At 39.4% G+C, this 17,368-nt stretch overlaps 1 pseudogene; it reads right to left on the reverse strand.

Moving 5' to 3' along the window:
- Nucleotides 1-2,966: 2,966 nt before the first annotated feature.
- LOC114210356 (large ribosomal subunit protein eL31 pseudogene) lies at nt 2,967-3,359 on the reverse strand (annotated as a pseudogene).
- Nucleotides 3,360-17,368: the final 14,009 nt, after the last annotated feature.

A 17,368-nucleotide genomic window follows, 5' to 3' on the forward strand; every position in this document is an offset into this window, starting at 1 on the left:
AAGGAAGAAAGAAAGGAGAAAGAAAGAAAGGAAGGAAGGAAGGAAGGAAGGAAGGAAGGAAGGAAGGAAGGAAGGAGAAAGAAAGAAAGAAAGAAAGAAAGAAAGAAAGAAAGAAAGAAAGAAAGAAAGAAAGAAAGAAAGAAAGAAAGAAAGAAAGAGGAAGGAAGGAAGGAAGGAAGAAAGAAAGAAAGAGAAAGAAACGAAGGAAGAAAGGAAAGATACGAAGGAAGAAAGGAAAGAAAGAAGAAAAGAAAGAAAGAAAGAAAGGAAGGAAGGAAGGAAGGAAGGAAGGAAGGAGAAAGAAAGAAAGAAAGAAAGAAAGAAAGAAAGAAAGAAAGAAAGAAAGAAAGAAAGAAAGAAAGAAAGGAAGGAAGGAAGGAAGGAAGGAAGGAAGGAAGGAAGGAAGAGAAAGAAACGAAGGAAGAAAGGAAAGAAACGAAGGAAGAAAGGAAAGAAAGAAGAAAGAAAGAAAGAAAGAAAGAAAGAAAGAAAGAAAGAAAGAAAGAAAGAAAGGAAGGAAGGAAGGAAGAAAGAAAGGAAGAAAGAAAAAGAAAGGAAGAAAGAAAGAAAAAAGAAAAGAAAAAAAGAAAGAAAGGAAGGAAGGAAGGAAGAAAGAAAAAATATTTTTCTTTTTTCAGAGAAGAGAATGCTCAATGTTAATTAAAAAGTTTGGGAAGTTTGTTGAGATTTGTCCTGCAGGTTGCTTCTAAGTAAACATAACAAATAAATATTGTATATGTTTCCAATATGTTTATGTCGTAAGTCCTTAAAATTATCACTTACTATGAAAAGAAAGAAGGAAACCATGTTAGTAATACTAATTATATTACCATATTAATGTCCAGAGAGAAAAACTCATTTATAAAAGATAAAAGGCACAGACGCTAGTAACTCTGGACCCTTATTTAAAATATGATATGTAACTTCATTTGATAATTCCCAATCACGCTACCTGTTGGAGAATAAGAATGGCTCTTCTGTCACCTCAAAACATGATAATTGAAACTAGAAACCTGCCACCATGTCATAAATAATATATTGGAAAAGATGTAAAGTTTCTATGAGAGAGGATTGTCAAAAGTCAATCTTTATACATTTATATATGCAAATTATTCCAGAGACACCTGGGTGGCTCAGTTGGTTAAGCGTCTGCCTTCGGCTCAGGTCATGATCTCAGGGTCCTGGGATAGCATCTCACATGGGGCTCCTTGCTCTGCGGAGAGTCTGCTTCTCCCTCTCCCTCTGCCCTCCCCCAGCTCAATCTCTCTCTCTCTCTGTCTCTTTCTCAAATAAATAAATCTTTAAAAAAATTATTTCAGGATGTTTCTATAACCAAAGGAGAAATTTTAAGCCAAAATAAATTATGATGGTCGAAAAATCCCTTAACAGACCCTATCTGCATGCTCCATATTATAGCATCTATTAGACTTTATATGAAGTCAACAAAACTCAGTGATGTGAAGAAACAGATTCTTCATATCCTAACTGTAAAACAGTGATTATGAGGTTTAAAGAGATTTTCTTCTTCTTGGCAAGAAAAACTAGAAATATTTTATAGGAAGCCATATGTTAAGTATGATTTACTTTTTTAGCTTTGTTAGGTTCTGGCAAGTGTGTGTGTGTGCGTGCGTGTGCATGTTTTTCTCCCCTAAAGATTCTCACTTCTCCAATTCTAAATTCTAAATTTGTATACTGTAGAAACTCCTTTATTTTATTTTTTTAAAAGATTTTATTTATTTGACAGGGATACAGTGAGAGAGGGAACACAGGCAGGGGGAGTGGGAGAGGGAGAAGCAGGCTCCCCACGGAGCAGGGAGCCCGATGTGGGGCTCAATCCCAGGACCCTAGGATCATGACCTGAGCCGAAGGCAGACGCTTAATGACTGAGCCACCCAGGTGCCCCTAGAAACTCCTTAAAGGTACACTCCTTTAAATGAAGTGTACCAGTGATAATTGTTTTTCTTTGGGTCACCTGCATGGCAAATGGTGTGTGAATCCATATGTGATGAGACACACAACTCCTCTCTGTGTGGTCCCTAGAAATTCAAGTGCTTAATCAGATTATCCTTGGCCTGCCAAAAGAACAAAATAAATAAACTTGCTACCTGGTATGGAATAAATATAGACCAAGGAAGGAAGTTGCGGCCATGGTTCCAGGGAAAAATGGATTTTGGGAAAGGACTGGGGGTCCAATGCTGAGAGGGTGACCAGGTCTTACGTTTGCAACCCTAGAGCTGAGATTCATAACTTTCATGTATAACATGATCACATTTATATTTTTATTATATAATGGGTTTATAATACATGCTATAGATCATAAACATATCTACTATACATATAGGCATAGACCAAGACTAGAAAAATAAACATAAAATTTAAGAGTGCTTTATCCTACCTGAGGAGAGAAATTTAGGAAAATAAAGGGTTTTTTTCAACTCTTTACCATATAAACTTCTAGGTTGTTTGCTTTACCATAAAATGAAATTATTTTATAATTAAAAAACAAGACTTTTAAAAAAGATTTTATTTATTTATTTGTTTGTCAGATTGAGAGAGAGAACACACAAGCAGGGGTAGTGGGAGAGGGAGAAGCAGGCTTCCCACAGAGCAGGGAGCCCGATGTGGGGCTCGATCCCAGGACCCTGGGATCATGACCTGAGCCGAAGGCAGACACTTAACTGACTGAGCCATCCAGCTATCCCTAAAAACAAGATTTTTGAAAACCTGTACTTTTAAAAGTATAGAGGAAAGATATACATCAAAATGGAAAAGTCTTTGGGTGGTGGGATTATAGGGAATTCCTAAAAATCTTCTATCCATTTTGTTCTTTAGTAACCATATATTACTTTTAAAAGTGGAAAATAATCAATATGTATGTTTTATTTATTTTTTGATCTTTTGTTTTGTTACTAAGTTTCACTTTTTTTTTTTTTTGCAGTTTTATACCTTTATTTGACAATCAGCGATTAGTTCTCATCCATATTAACTGTCTGTAGATTTTTGAAAGTGGTGACAGGTACATAGGTAACCAGTGTGTAGAGCTTGTTTGGTGAATCTTCATCCTCGTTATGTTTTCTGGACAACCGCACGCGGATACGGTATGGAACATTCCTTATTCCTTTGGCCCAGACAGCTTTGTTGAGCCTGGTGTCAATGCGCACATCTGGAGTTCCCATCTCCTTCATGGCAAATTTCCAGATCTCTTTGAGTGCCCAAGGGGCACGCTTCTTAAAACACACTCCATGGATGCGCTTGTGAATGTTGATGGTGTATTCTCTGGTCACTACTTCATTGATGGCAGAACGGCCCTTCTTCTTCTCGCCACCCTTCTTCGCGGGAGCCATTCTGCCGGGCCCTGGTTGGAAAGACTAAGTTTCACTTTAATTCCAGTGTGGTTAGCATACAGGGTTGTATTAGTTTCTGGTGTATAGTACAGCGCACACTCACCATGTGCGTTTTCAAGGTGCAGTCTGATGCCCTGCTCTGGTATGTATTCGGTGTCTCCTCTCTCCTGAGCACCCGAGATGCTCCTAGACACACCCCTGGCTGCAGTGACCCGTTCCCCTTCCTGTTCCCCTCAGGGTGGATCTGAATTCTTGCCTCAGCTATCCTTACTGAAGACACATCTCACCCACTGCTTCGTGCCATAGTAAGTTCCCCAGATTACCGATCCTGCCTTCAAATTTAGTTTTTCACATTTTGCCTACAACACAAAACAGTTTGAAAGAATAAATAGATCGTCACACCCCTGGTCTGATAATCTTGCATTGTTTGTACTGAAATGATACAAAATTCCTTTGTCTTACACAATTTTAAATAATTTATTTTGGAAAGATCCAATTCATGTTTCCAAAAACATGTGTCCCCCACTTATGGGTTTTCATTAATATGTTACAGATGAGCATAATGACAAAAATATTTTCCTGCTCCATAAAAAATAAGTTTCTTCCCTTAAAATATTCCTCATATAAAGTAACATTATTTAGAAGTTTTCAAATCAACAGAGGCCTGTCAGAAAAGAAAAAGGTATTGGGGCATCTGGGTGGCTCAGTCATTAAGCGTCTGCCTTTGGCTCAGGTCATGGTCCCAGGGTCCTGGGATCCAGCCCCGCATCAGGCTCTCTGCTCAGTGGGAAGCCTGCTTCTCCCTCTCCCACTCCCCCTGCTTGTGTTCCCTCTCTCCCTGTGTGTGTCTCTCTCTCTGTCAAATAAATAAATACCACGACCGTCATCATCACCATCATCATAACCACCAACATTATCATCACCATCATCTTCACCATCATCATTGTCATCATCCACTTCACCATCATCACCATCATCATCTTTACCATCATCACCATCATCATTTTCACCATCATCACACCATCATCATCACCATCATCACCATCATCATCTTCACCATCATCATCACCATCATCACCACCACCATCAGCATCACATCATCATCATCGCCATCATCACCATCATCATCACCACCACCATCATTGTCATCATCGCCACCATCACCACCATCATCATCTTCACCATCATCACCATCTTCACAATCATCACCACCACCATCATCATCACCATCATCATCTTCACCGTCATCATCACCATCATCTTCACCATCATCATCATCATTGCCGCCACCATCATCATCACATCATCGCCACCACCATCATCATCATCATCACCACCACCATCACCATCATCATCACCACCATCATCATTACCATCTTCACCATCATCATCATCATCACCACCATCATCTTCACGACCATCATGACCATCACCATCACCATCATCATCATCATCACCACAACCATCATCATCACCATCATCATCTTCACCATCATCATCATCATGCTATCCAAATTTTCCTGAAGGAGCACATATTAACATCTCTAGCACTGACCTCTCTCCCCTGAACTCCAGACCCTATATCCATATGTCTAGTTGACCTCTTGACCTGGAAATCTGTTATTCTTTTATTCATTCACTCACTCATTTGTTCACTCATTCATTCAACAAATACAAAGAAAGAGCCTACGTTAGGTGTCAGACATGTTCAAGAAGTTGAGAGCAAACCATGAGTTAGACAAAAACCTCTGCCCTGCGGGAACATACCTCCTCCTGGGGCATCTGTCCCCACTTACCATGACAGTAAAAGATGTGTTAATCATCCTCCCCACAATGTTGCCCTCCCACAGGCTTCTCCATCTCAGCTAAAGACGTGTTTATTTACTGAGTGACTCATCTTAACATTAGAATAAATTCTAACGTCCTCTCCTTGGTCTAAAAGATCCTAAATGATTCAGTTACGGCCTGATTTCCAATCTCTTATCTCTCATATTACTCTCGCCTTTGCTCTCTATACTTCACACACTTAAATTTGCTTTCCCTTCAATACAAAAAGAAAGAACTTTGTAGTCAAAGATGTGTTTATGAATGAAATAAGAAGCTGAAGATTGACAAAAGAGATCCCTTGAAGGGATCAGGAGTGGGGTCCTGGAGCAGTAAAGTCAAATGGGAAGAGGTGGGCAATGGGAGTTGGGCAATTACTTCTGGTAAATATCCCACCATTTTATCTTTCTCAATACCCGCTGGCTCACCCCCACTGTTTACTGTAAGAGCATCGGTGATAACTTCGTAATGTACCTTACCCCTGTTTTTGTTGCTCACCACAGAAAGCCCAAGACCCTCAGGCCCCCAAAACCCACGTGGCTCTACCTATCCCTCTGCTAATCTTGTTCTCACCCGTCTTCAAAGTGCCATTTAGAACACGAAGTCAGGCAACAACCTCTTCTTCAAACATTCTTTCTTGTTCCAACAAGACAGTTGTAGTCCTCTCAAACACATACAATTTTGTCTTCATTGCTATGTCCAGACCATTCTCCCACTCCTAAAACTCCAAGCTTTTAAGCCTCATGCCATCAGACTATGCCATCACTGCCCTTCCTTGACCAAAGTCCCCGACTTGTCCCCTCCCACTCCCTGAAGATTTCCATTCCTGCTTCACAGTTACTTTTCCCAACATTGCTTTTGAGCAATTCTTTGGCATTTATGTTATTCATACAAATGATTTTTCCAAAACCCTGGCCTTTGAGTTCCTTGATCTCTCCTCTGGTAATCTGACACTTCCTGGGGCCTCATGCACTTGTTACTACAGTCCTACACTAGACCAGCACATTCCAACTACTTTCCTGCCACAGACGAAAGAAGGTGATTGTGTGGTACATCCAAGCAAGAGGAGAAGGTGTGTTAGGTTTTCATGTTACACATAATATTTTCATGTTACACATAAATATTTATATATTTATAAATATATAAATATAAAACACAAGCAGGGGTAGTGGGAGAGGGAGAAGCAGGCTTCCCACAGAGCAGGGAGCCCGATGTGGGGCTCGATCCCAGGACCCTGGGATCATGACCTGAGCCGAAGGCAGACACTTAACTGACTGAGCCATCCAGCTATCCCTAAAAACAAGATTTTTGAAAACCTGTACTTTTAAAAGTATAGAGGAAAGATATACATCAAAATGGAAAAGTCTTTGGGTGGTGGGATTATAGGGAATTCCTAAAAATCTTCTATCCATTTTGTTCTTTAGTAACCATACTTACTTATCTGGCTCTTTGAATTCCCAGCTTCCTGGATTAATCACTGGAGCAAAATTACTGTCATTACCAAGAACCACAAGCCCTCCATAAACATCCAACTGTCTGACCATACCCTCCAATCATTCCAAACCATGTCTCTAGTACCCAATTCCAGTACCTCATCAAGGGACCCGCTCTGTGGAGTCCTTCCACTACTCCCTACCCTTCACTTTCTCATGTCTTACTTTCCTCTTACCCAACGGAAAGTCTGTGGTCTGCCACTACAACCCCTTATTTTTCTATAGTCTCAGATCTGCTGTCTCTCTCTCACATCTCACTTTTATTCAATTCAGTTCTATACCTCCTTCATGTCCCCTGTTGAACGTGTCTGGAGAAAGACATAGCTGACTCTTCTCACTGTAATCGTGTGACCACTGATTGTAACAGGATTCCTAGTACTGCGCAGCAATGTCTATGTCCCAAGCTGTTCACACTTCTACTCTCCTACAGCATTATTTCACCTTCTCCTCACCCAGACTCACAACATCTCCTGCAGATCCTCACCCTCATCTGATGTTCCAAGTTCACTGAGAACACGGAAGCAGTTGGAAGATAAGCGGTTTATGAATCTTACACGTTTTGATGTGTTATTACTTACTATATATACAGGTTCATGACCTTTTTTATTCATACTTTAATTCATTCACTTACTCACTCATTCACTCAACAAGTATTTATTTATTTATTTATTTATTTATTTATTTATTTATTTATTTGACAGAGAGAGACACAGCGAGAGAGGGAACACAAGCAGGGGGAGTGAGAGAGGGAGAAGCAGGCTTCCCGCGGAGCAGGGAGCCCGACGTGGGGCTCGATCCCAGGACCCTGGGACCATGACCTGAGCCGAAGGCAGACGCTTAACGACTGAGCCACCCAGGCGCCCCTCAACAAGTATTTATTAAGTGCCAAACATGTCTCTATTTGGGACTCTAAGGATGAGCCAGGAAACAGAGATGAGACCTTTTTTGAAATCCCTGTCCTCATGTGATTTACGTTCTGGTGAAGAGGAACAGGTAATTAAATACATACATACATGCATAAATACAATGAAAAGACTGTGAGATGGTGATAAGAACTAAAGAGAAAAATAAGGCAGGAAAGGCAGTGCAGCAGGAGAAGGGCTGCTACCAAATCAGCTGATCGGGAAAAGCATCACTAGAATTGTGTCATCTGATTGCAATGGGAAGAGAGTGAGAAATCATGAATGAAGACGTGTGCAAAACATTTCAGGTGGAGAACAAATATCTTTGAAACCTCTTCAACTAATAGGAGAGTATATCTAATTTATATTTATTACCATAACAAAATATCTAGCATAGAAAAATGATCATTAGAAATATATTTTAGTTAATGAAGTATCAAAAAATTTTCTGATGTTACTGAGTTTTTGCTTTCATCCTCTCTCTACTCCATTCGATGAACTGCTTAATTTCTTTTATTCTCACCCCCAATAAATTTAGAAGAATCCAGTTTCTTTTTATTTTTCTAAGCAATTGCTAGTTTAACTAAAATTAACTTTCTTAAAATGGTATTTCTCAGTGTATCAACTTTAAAACCAAAGGACAGCTTTTCATTCTTCCTTAGAAAAGATGATGGAAGAAGTGTGACATATTACATATTACAGTGGGAGGGCTCTCCCCCCACTCACTTTCTTTTCCAATTTTTGCTTGGGTTTTTGGTCTTGCAACTTGGGATGCCTGGGTGGCTCAGTTGGTTAAGCGTCTGCCTTCGGCTCAGGTCATGATCCCAGGGTCCTGGGATGGAGCCCCACATCGGGCTCCTTGCTCTGCGGGAAGCCTGCTTCTCCCTCTCCCTCTGTTGCTCACCCTGCTTGTGCTCTCTTTCTCTCTCTGTCAAATAAATAAATAAAATCTTTTAAAAAAATAAAATAAACAAAATAACTTGGGACTTCTGATGATCCACAACTGGGGCGTAGCCTTGGTGATACTAAGACAGGCCGTTCCTAAGCCGCACTTTTCAGGGCACTAGACTTAGGGCCTGACAAGAGTGGATTCAAGACCAAGCTACGTCCTCTAGATTTGCATGACTTACCTTTCCATTCATAAAATGGAATATGAAAAGCTGCCTCAGCAGAGTTGTAGCTGCAAAATGAACGTACTAATCAAAGTGCCTGACATAGTGCTTAACGTTTAAAAAAATCCTTCCAGGGGTGCCTAGGTGGCTCAGATGGTTAAGCGTCTGCCTTCAGCTCAGGTCATGATCTCAGGGTCCTGGGATCAAGTCCCACATCGGCTCCTTGCTACATGGAGGGCCTGCTTTTCCCTCTGCCTACCATTCCCCCTGCTTGTGCTTGCTCTCCCTCTCTCTCTCTCTCTCTGACAAATAAATAAATAAAATCTTTTAAAAAAATAAAAATAAAAAAAAATCCTTCCTGCCTTCTTCCCCAAAGTAGCAATCTAAACTTAGAAAGTAGTAGCAAAAAAGGCACAGACCTATGGGTATTATTTATAAAGGGTGGGGAGGGATTTTTGGCTTTTCTCCCCCCTCCACACCCACTCCAGCTATATTTCCAATGTCTAGAAGAATATTTAACATACAAGAATTCAATAAATACTTTTAAATGAGTGAATGGATAAAAGGTGAAGATGACTTGGAATCAGGAGATACAAACTAGAAAATCAGTCCTTTTTTGTATTAGTTCCAATCTTTCTGAGCCTCAGTATCATCATTTTAAAAATGGATATGAGAGTACTTCCATTACCGAGTCTGAGTAATGTTTACATGAGAAAATACATGAAAAATCTACAGGTTTCATATCAATTTAAGTCACAAGGATTTTTTTAATCACAGAAATATATATGCTTAAGAATCACATTTTATCAACCACTAATAAAGGATGGTCTAAACTGGAGCATTCTTCTTTATCTAACTCACACAACTCATTATTCTTGGATGCCTTATATATCTAGGAATATCCTAGGAACTATAGGGGAAATTTAAAGAAGCAAGGAACAATTCCTGCTGCTTAGAAGGACAAATTGGTAAAATGTATTAAAGATGAGACACATAGAAAGAAGTCTAAGCTCACTATATTTCACTGGAAAATCTCAGTATCCAGAAAGACTATAGTCATTAAGGTTATGATTTCTGAAATATATCATATGAAACAAAAGGTTGCAAGAAGTCTGATTTATAACAAGAAATATGTGAATTTGTCAGCATCATGATGTGCCTACTTGGACCAAACCACAACTTAATTTATATTTGAGACTGAGCAGAATATTGATAATAAACCCACGACCTCAGCTCACTTTTCATTCCTGAGAAGAAACAGCCACAGGAAAAGGTGGTGAGAAGTATGTGCACATATATGGCATTTCAAAGCAGTAATCATCTTGAGTACATATTTATTGCCTCCAAACAGGAACTGTATCGTAAGGGTTTTTGTTTCCCAGGCATGGGATTTTTATTATTATTTCAAAACAGAAACAGACAGTAAACATTGCTATTTTTTTCTCTTACTGTTGGAAAGAATATTTACTACAGTTTATCTATAGCTACTGGTCTAAGTCCTCCTACACGCACGCACACTATTAATATGCACCTAGTAAATACTGGATAGATTGAGGTGATGACACAAACTCATGGAAACTGTACTAATGGTCAGACAGGGGGTATTGCTAAATTACAAAATCCTATTAAAACAAACAAAAACCAGTCTATTTACAGAGCCCTGAGGGGATATGCCTCACTTTTATTTTCTTTTATTACCTTGTTTTACACATAAAAGCCTGGGTGATAACCACAACTTTATCTTCATTTTATAGATAAGGAACCAGGCTTCAAGGAGTTAATTCTCTAATCTGAGAAAGCTAAGTGACTTGTCAAAGTCCAGAACCAGTAGTTAGCAAAGCTGAAACTGAAACTAAGCCCCCAACTCCAGACACTGAACCCTTTCCCCTCAAAGTCTGGCTAGTAAAGTAGACGTTCATACGAACAAGTCTTATTTCCTTTTTGAACATTGATTCTCCAAAGAGACATCCTCCCAGCCTCCTCACAGTGACTCAGCATAAATACTCATTTCAGAGATTACTGGGGAACAATATGGTTTTCACTTGTCCGTTACTTAAATATTGTTATGTTTTAGAGATACGTCTTCTGCCTGTGCTTACAGTTTCATTTTTCATTAATATAATGACTGTCATCTTCTGTTTTCTGAGAAAGTCTGGTCTGTGCATTCAAAGAGAGCTTTTATGTATATTAATTAAAAATGTGTAGTGATAAGAGACAATCCCAACTAAGTGCCAAAGGCAGCTTGCTCACGTTGGAAAAACTGTACCCTTCTTTCTGTGTAATCTGTTGAGTCAACATTGGCTCAAAAAAAAGAGCCAACCTTGCCCAGATTCCAGATGCAGAAGCTCTATGAATTGGGTTCCAGTGTTGGAGCTTTCCTCCTCAAACTCAAGATGTACCAGCGTGAGCAGGGGGCTCCCACCAGGGCCTCCAGCCCCCACTTGGAAGACAGTAGCGGTTCACACTCAGTTATCCTAAATCGCAAATTCCTATAAAAAGGGCTCCAAACAATATGTTACAATCGCCAACTTACTTCTTTTACAGGATTATAGAGGAACACAGAGATTTCAGTACCATAACTGGTAATGGAAAATATATAAAAATGTGTATTTAAATTGCCACTAAACCCATGAAGCTGTATTTTTGCTAATGACTTAAAAATACTTAGGTTGTCTAGCACTTCTATCAAAATACATCTTGAAAACTATCAGCTAAATTTAAAACTATCTAAAAGTGCTAATGACAATAAATCAAATGTGAAAAAGCATTGTATTCTAAAGAATCTAAAACAAACTTATTCCACTGACAGACTGCCTATTGCTTTTAAGATTATTTGCTAAATTACATCTGTTTCCCAAGTTAATACTCTTATTAAAATCCAGCAAAGAGGGCGCCTGGGTGGCTCAGTTGGTTAAGCGACTGCCTTTGGCTCAGGTCATGATCCTGGAGTTCCTGGATCAAGTCCCGCATCGGGCTCCCTGCTGAGCAGGGAGTCTGCTTCTCCCTCTGACCCTCTCCCCTCTCATGTGCTCTCTCTCTCTCTCATTCTCTCTCTCTCTCATAGATTAAAACAAAAATCTTTAAAAAAACAAAAAAATCCAGCAAATAAATTAAAGCAAATATGTTCTGATTTCCAAATACAGTCTTGGTATTATGCTATGTTCTTTATAAGGAGGAAACAAAAATCACAATATACTGTCTGAAAAATTCTCCCAAAGATCTTACGGGTCTCTAAAAATATAAAATTTTTAAAAATATGTGAAGCAAATGAAAAATGACATAAATAATACATGAAACAGTCTGGGTTGCCTCAGCTCAGGTAACTGAAAATCCCATGGCAGCAGGTGAGACTCTCTCTCACTTTCTCCTGGCATCTCTATAATCCCCTCCTTCTTTAACTAGACACACTTTCTCCAGATGTGTCTTCCTCTTTCATGCTAATCTCTCTCCATCATTTAGGGATTGCATGTGACAGAGTGACAGATAGTTGAAATACTATGAATTTAAACATGATAAGGCTATTTTTTTTTTCCTGCAGAGGAAGGAAGTCTAATGTTGAGATGGTGGCTCTGAAATTATCAGGAATCCAGACTCCTAACTTTTTGTTACATTGTCCTTAGCACTGGCTTCAATCTTCAAAGGTGATTTGCCCAATTTGGCTGCTACAGCTCCAGCCACCATAACTGTATTCCAGGTAGAAAGAAAGTGAAGGGAGGGAACACAAAAGGAGTCAGCATACAGACAAATAATCCGCTCTGTTGATGGCCACCTCTAACCATGAGGTTAGCAAAGACACTATTTCACTTCTGAGTAAATCAGTGAGGCCGCTATTCCTGCTCTATTCACTCTCCTCTTCTCTCAGACCCCTAGTTCCAGTCTTTCCACTCTACTGCTCGATGTGGGTTCTGCTCTACCATAGGCCAGTTCTTCACAATGGGAAATTCGGCCACTAACCTGCAACCCCAGAGGAGGGAGAGGAGCACGTCCTCCTGGCAAGAGCACAGTCTGATCCTAGTTTGGGAGCTACCGCCCTCCCTGAGCCAGCACCTTCGGCCAGGAGAATGAAGCACTCTGATTTTTCAGTCCCAAGTCAAGTGTCTCTTCCTGAGTCTGAGAATAAAAAGTATCAAACTACCCTCATCCAAGCACATGGATAGAAAGGATGACCTTGGAATGGAGGGAGACAATTGGCATGTTTCTAGACAGACTGTGAACAGTAAATTGTATATAGAACATAATCAAGAGCTAAACTGAGTGCTTCAAGCAAAGAATATGATGATCAAGGGGAAAAATCAATTATGGTTTAGGTGATTAATGACAACATCATCAGGGGTATAGGATTTGAGAAGGATTAGTATATATGGTTATTGACTTATGAGTAGGATTTAATTGAGAGTTAATCAAGTATTCTAGATTAGAGAAATAGCATGAACAAACTTGACCTTGCATATCTGAGTATTATGAATAAAACTCCCTCATTGAAGTGGAAAATACAAGTTGGAAGATAAAATAGGATTCACAGGAATGATATTTAAAATATTTAACAACCATCAGAGCAGAGGCACCAAGCATCTAAACTGTTAGCTCTGAGGATAATAAACAAGGTAAAATTATAAGTGGTATTAATGTATATAATCAAATAAATAATTCAAGAATTCAATTAGTCTCCAGATTTAAATGATCAACAAAGTCCCTGGAATAATAAATAAAAATAATAGGGGCACCTGGGTGGCTGAGTTAGTTCAGCATCTGACTCTTGGTTTTGGCTCAGGTCGTGATCTCAGGGGGGAGTCTGCTTGAGATTCTCTCTTTCTCTCCCCCTCTCTCTGCTCCTCCCCTCTGCCTCCTGCTTATGCTCTCTCTCTCTCTCTCAAATAATTAAATAAATCTTAAAAATAAATAAACAAAAATAAAAATAATATTTTCACAAAGAACATTATTATGAATTTTCAGAACTCCAGGGATAAAAGGAAAAACTTTACAGCTTCCTGAGAGACAAACAAATCACCTGACATGAATAAAATTAGATCAGACTTCTGAGGAGCAAAACTGGAAACCAGAGGCAGAGGGAGAGATGGAGAATACCTTGAAAATCCTGATATTATTCTATACCCAGCCAAACCATCCTCCAAGTAAGAGAGCAGAATAAAGGTATTTTGGAGCTACAATGGCTCAAATAATGTACTTCTTATGCACTCTGCTTGGGAAACCAAGGGCCCAAGAAACAAATGAAGAAAATAAATAATTCCCAGATTAAGGGATTCCTATGAGTCCAGATTGGAGTCAGAGGACAAAAAATCCAAGAAAGTCATCTCTAGAAAAAATAAACTATGGAACTAATAGACAGCACAGCAGTTTTGGTTATATTAAAAATTTCCAAAAGTATTTTATAAATTTATAGGATATACTAGACAGTCATAATCTCAAAAAATAAGTAAATGAACATATCAGGCAACCATCGTCATGTTAAGCCACATAACGTTGCAATTTCTGTACCAAAAATGGTCAAGGGTTGCCTGGGTGGCTCAGTCAGTCAAGCGTCTGCCTTGAGCTCAGGTCGTGGTCCCGGGGTCCTGGGATCGAGCCCCGCGTCGGGCTCCCTGCTCCGCAGGGAGTCTGCCCTCCCTCGCCTTTCCCCTGCTGCTCCCCCTGCTTGTGCTCTCTCTCTCTCTCTTGCTCACTCTAACTCTGTCTCTCAAATAAATAAAATCTTAAAAAAAGTCAAAAAATGGCAATTTCATACATTCAACTTAATATGGAGTGAAATATGAAAAGAAATAGCAAGAGGAGTTGGAATGGTCATCACAGAGGAGTAGGGTTGGTGAGAGGAAAGATACAGAGGGTCCAACTTTTTAAAGACCGTTTAGGATAATTTGAATCCTAATATTATGTTTATGTATTATTTTGATTTAAAAATCTGAATAAAATTAAAAGTTTGAGAAGTTTATGTTTAATATTTATCTTATAATAATATAAAGATGGAGAAAAAATGCATAAAAGCAATTTAAATTGTAAACATGCCTATCAAGTCCTACTGTTTAGCTTTAGTGTACAGGGTGCTAATACTAGACATTAAATCAGACTTTCCCTGCAGCCTCCAGTTTTCGGTGGGGATTATGAGCTGCACACAAAGGTGTTAAGTGCCTACATATCCTAAGATCACCTAGACAAAACTTGCTAAGAGGTGACCTAGAAACTAAGAAAAAACAACTTTTAGAAACATTTGATAAAATACCATCAAAGCTTTTTAAATGTCTAAATGCCCCAAATATATAAACCACTCAAAGACATGCATAAAAATCCTTTCCACTAAAATTACAGCATTAACAACATTTCATGGAAACCCCTTTTAAAGGAGTAATATTAGAAGGCTAGGTTTTTTTAAAATCTGTGACACCATTTTGTACAAAATACACAAATTACCTACAAAATAATTTCCAATGAGGCTCCATGCTAATTAGCACCAGCCCAGAAGTCAAATCATTCTTTATAAAACTATTGAGAAGTAAATTGCATTACTGGGAATTACACAACCACTGTACAGCACAGCGATAATGTTTCACATATGGGAAATGACAGCACATTTTCCATCCACTATTATGAAAAGGTACGGGTGATATAAAACATTGCATTTTCTGGGTTAATGTCACATCCTAGAGCCAACCTATCTCTTACTTGGTCAATTTTTCCCAAATGAAACAAATAAGGCTGCCTCTGGCTCATGCAGATAACAACTTTCATGATGGTCTATACATGTCATCATTGATGTTTTATGCTGTTCAAAAAAAAAAAAAAAGGTTTGACTCTCCCTGTTTATTAGGCTCCTCTCAATTGCTCAATTGTTTCCTATAGGAACTGTCTCTGCTCTCAGGCAATGACATACCTAGCATTGCCTCAAAGCTTCTTCCAAAATGACAGTCTGTACATTATGAAGACAATCATAGACCCTACCTCACAAGATGCTGAGAGCTTTATATGAGGCAATGAAAAATGCTGAGCACTGCATAGGACACACTTAGAGCACTTCAGCGAGCCACCCTCAGATTGCAGGTAGTACCAATTACTCACCTCGTGACGGTGTTTTCCTGTCTCTGTGGGTACTGAGTGCCCAAAATATGGGAGACCACATTTCTTTCCTCTAAAATGGTAAGCATTACACAAAGAGGCTTAGTATAACAAAAACCAGAATAATGAAGATTCAGGGGTTTTGTTTTATTTTAGGAAGGATGTATTTGCATTTGCTAAATAAATATTTCTAAGCCTCTGAAATGTGCAGAAAAATGTTAGTAGATGCTCACTTAGGGTCATACTACAAGAGCCAGCACTTTGCTCCCTGGTGGCATCCTTCCACTAGAAAAAGAGAGTGAGCAGGAGAAAGAGAAAGAGAGCACAAGCTGGGGGAAGGGCAGAAGGAGAGGGAGAAGCAGACTCCCCGCTGAGCAGGGAGCCCGATATGGGGCTCTATCCCAGGACCTTGCGATCACGACCTGAGCTGAAGGCAGAGGCTTAACTGACTGAGCCACCCAGGGGCCCCTAATAAGCAAAGCTTTTAAAAGAAAGAAGAATATCTTTATGTCATAGGAGTTGGTAAATTCTCTTAGCCAGAAAATTTTAAAAGATAAACTTCATCTAAGTTAAAATACTTTGGTCTCCTAATGCTACCATTAATTAATTAAATTGGCGAATTACAGACTAGAAGAAAGCTTTTGCAAAACTTATCTCTGACAAACAACTGGTACCCAGTTTTGAACTCCTGGGGCACCTGGGTGGCTCAGTCAGTTAAGCGAGTCCCCTTGGTTCAGGTCATGATCTCAGGGTCCTGGGATCGAGTCCAGCATCGGGTTCCCTGCTCAGCAGGAGTCTGCTTCTCCCTCTGCCTCTGCCCCTTCCCCCCAACTAGTGCTTTCTCTCTCTCACTCACTCTCTCTCTTTCAAGTAAATAAATAAAATCTTAAGAAAAAAGAAAATATGAACTCCTACAACTTGAAAAGAGAAAAATCTCCTATGAGCAAAAAATTGGAATAAACACTTTTCAAAAGAAGACCTACCTAAGGTCAGTAATAGCAGGAAGAAGGGCTTAAAGCATTAATGACCAAACAAATGCAAATTAAAACCACGAGGAGACAATTTACATCCATCCATCAGAATGGCTGGAATTAAGAAGACAGACAACACTAAATGGTGGCTAAGATATAGAGAAACCAGAACATTCAAAAATTTGATGGTAGCATTGTAATATGATGTGAGTTCTTCTGAAAACGTTCTTGGTAATTTCACACACACACACACACACACACACACACACACACACACACACAACTTACCCTACCCTATGACCCAACAACTCCAATCTTAGACATTTTTTCGGAGAGAAATGAGAACACGCCCACAAACAGACTTATGCAATAACATCTGTAGCACCTTTCGCCACAATAGCCAAAAACTAGACAAGGGGACAGGTTAATAGGAAAATGTGGTAATAGGTAACTATATTCAGCAATAAGAAGAAATGTACACTGATCAGCAGCAGGTGAATCTGAAAAATTGCTGAAGTCTCACACAAAACAGTACACACTATATAATCCCATTTATACGGAACACTGGGCCAGGAAAGATCAATTTCTTATGTCAACAATGTCAGAAGAATGTGAGGAAGGGCAAGTGGGAATGGGATCATCCTGGGAAGGAGCTGG

This window comes from Eumetopias jubatus, unplaced genomic scaffold (assembly GCF_037043125.1).
Source record: "Eumetopias jubatus isolate StellerSeaLion01/CBP00866 unplaced genomic scaffold, mEumJub1_p1.0 scaffold_17, whole genome shotgun sequence".
In the NCBI taxonomy this organism is placed as follows: Eukaryota; Metazoa; Chordata; class Mammalia; order Carnivora; family Otariidae; genus Eumetopias; species Eumetopias jubatus.